The 2,493-nt window shown below is 40.8% G+C and overlaps 1 protein-coding gene across 1 annotated transcript in view; it reads left to right on the forward strand.

Moving 5' to 3' along the window:
* Positions 1–2,493, forward strand: part of LOC104952579 (inter-alpha-trypsin inhibitor heavy chain H3-like) — a 26,243-nt gene that overhangs the window by 14,533 nt on the left and 9,217 nt on the right. The window contains exon 3 of the mRNA XM_010779430.1: positions 646–651. The gene's annotated coding sequence lies outside the window, so the exon portion shown is untranslated. The remainder of the gene's footprint in view (positions 1–645; positions 652–2,493) is intronic.

Raw genomic sequence — 2,493 nt, forward strand, 5'->3', positions numbered from 1 at the left:
CCACACTTTGTCTATTTTTGCATAATTGTTTGCTTGTTCTCTTCATTATCTCTCCATCTGGAATTCAGCTCCCTGCAGTGATAAACAGGAGGCCCCTCTCAGTCTATTTCTCCTTCCTTCTCTCTCTGCAGCTCCATGTACCTAGATGAGATGTAATTGTGATTAACAGCGCCATGACAGGAGGACACGAGACTTTTGTCATGTCGGAAAAACAAACAAACAAAAACAACGAGATAAAGTGATGGAAATATGTACAACATCTTATCACAGATGCTAATTGTTTCCGTGTGGGAGGGGAGCGTGCCCGTGGATATCAGCGGTGCACGTGAGGGAGGGAGGGAAAGAGGAACTTGAGAATATCCTCCCTGTGCGTTTGGCCTGCGCCTGACTTCAGAGCTAAGCCCTCTCTCAAGAGAAGGTCAACACCAGGTTCAACTTTTCACCTCGGCCGGTCTGAGGGAACACACTAAATACCGAGGATTCCAACAAAGTGCGCGGCAATATGGCCTTCGCTGCAGTTCTGAACAGACCGGCACAGCGCATATCAAAACCACAAAAACTCTATAATGCATTTTCAATTTAAAACAAATACCACAACAAATGATCTTGCAACAGGGTTAGACTAAATGAAAAATAAACATATAGATGGATGTGCTGGAGAAACAAAAGCATAGCTCAGGACGGTTTTGTTGTTATTTTGTTACTCTGATTTCATTGTATTTTCTTGTAAAGCGTCTTTGAGCACTGGGAAAAGCACTATATAAATATGATATATTATTATTAATATGAACAGTATAAATCTGCTTAAATATTGACCTGCAGATACGCAGCTATGTTTTATTTCCCAAATTGGGATCAATAAAGTACTATCTTATCTTATTTACATTATAATCATGCAAGTTGCTTTTTAAAACTTAGATCACTTGCAAACTAAATTAAATGAACACCAATGAACTTGCAAAGTCAGCAGAACATCAAAGGCAACACCATGCTCTCCTGTACTGAAGGGCCCAGTGGGCTGACTACAGCGGCGGGGAGTCGGTGAACCTTGTTTAACTTTTGGGCATCATGTCTCGTGGTGCAATGTATATGAGAGTGTGTGTGAGAATGTTTTAACATGTGTGTGTGTGGGTAAGGCGATGTCAGCGTCGGTCAGGTGTAACGGTACAGACAGACAGGCAGGCGGCCGGCTGGCGTCAGCGGCCACACGCCTGTCACGACACACCACACGCCGAGGAGCCGCATACCGCTGCACCCACACTGCGTACACACAATGAGCGCTCAGTCCCCGCATCATGCACCAGCGGCAGCAGCAATGTGAAATATTCACACAGGGACAAAAGGTAGAGAGCAGGGCGAGGGGGGGGGGAACCTGGGAGGTGAAGACAGAGGAAATGGTTCAAGAAAGTGGAAGAAGTCACATGAAATATTAACTTGTGACAAAGTTGAGCACGCAGACAGGTCTCACTGCACTGATGTTTGAAGGAAAGCATTTTTGCAGGTTAAAGTTTTGCAAACTACAAGAAAAAAAAGTTATCTGGATCATTTTGAGAATAATTAAAACAACCATTTGTTAAAATGTTGTTTGTAAAGGAAAATAAACAGCAATCATTGTTTTAAACAATAAATAATAATAACTTTCTATTAAATCCATTGCAATATGTATTAATCATTATTAGGCGCGGAAAAATTAGTTAGTCAATTGACATTTAATTATTACCATTTTCAATAATCAAGTTATTGTTTCAATCTTATGTTTGGGAGTATGTATAAGAAATATTATACAATTTTTAAATGTTCCTGTTCTTTTTTGCAATATTTAACATCTTTGGTTTTTGTCTGTTAGACAAAAATAATCGATTTGGGCCCAGGAAACTTGTTTTATGGACGATAAAACAACACATAATATAATAAAAATAACTAAATATGAATTCTTATTGAAAGTATTTATCCTTATATGCAGCACTAACACACACAAACTTGATGTCAATCTCCGCCTCAAAATATTCCAGAATTATCCACGTGAAACTAATTATCTTTAAAATGTTGGAACACTTTCACTACAAATAACTTTATAAGAGCTAAAAAACGAAGTATTATTCCTCAGTAGTCAGACTGTGGGACCTGAGCTGAGAGACTACAGATGTACTACAGCTCTCTCCCGCCCTCTGGTGGAGAAGCAGCAGACCTACACTAACGCTCTGCTCTTCTGTATGACCTCCTTAGTGAACTCTACGGCCCGTCCACACACAGGCATGAAAAAAATCTTTCAAAGCTTCGCCCATTCACTTGAATGGGGTGACGTAGAAGATTTTTAATCTTCGCCGAACTGCATTGTGGGGAGCGGAGCAAGGCTTTGCAAGCATCGTGAGCATCAAAAGTTGAGCAATGTTCAACTTTTGATGCTCCCAATGCTTGCGAAGCTGGCATCAGCCAATCAAATCGGTTTATGCAAATCCCGCCAGTACAAGCGCTAGCCAATCAAACCGCGTG

The sequence above is a fragment of the Notothenia coriiceps genome, unplaced genomic scaffold (assembly GCF_000735185.1).
Source record: "Notothenia coriiceps isolate Sejong01 unplaced genomic scaffold, NC01 NC01_scaffold00020194, whole genome shotgun sequence".
Classification (NCBI taxonomy): domain Eukaryota; kingdom Metazoa; phylum Chordata; class Actinopteri; order Perciformes; family Nototheniidae; genus Notothenia; species Notothenia coriiceps.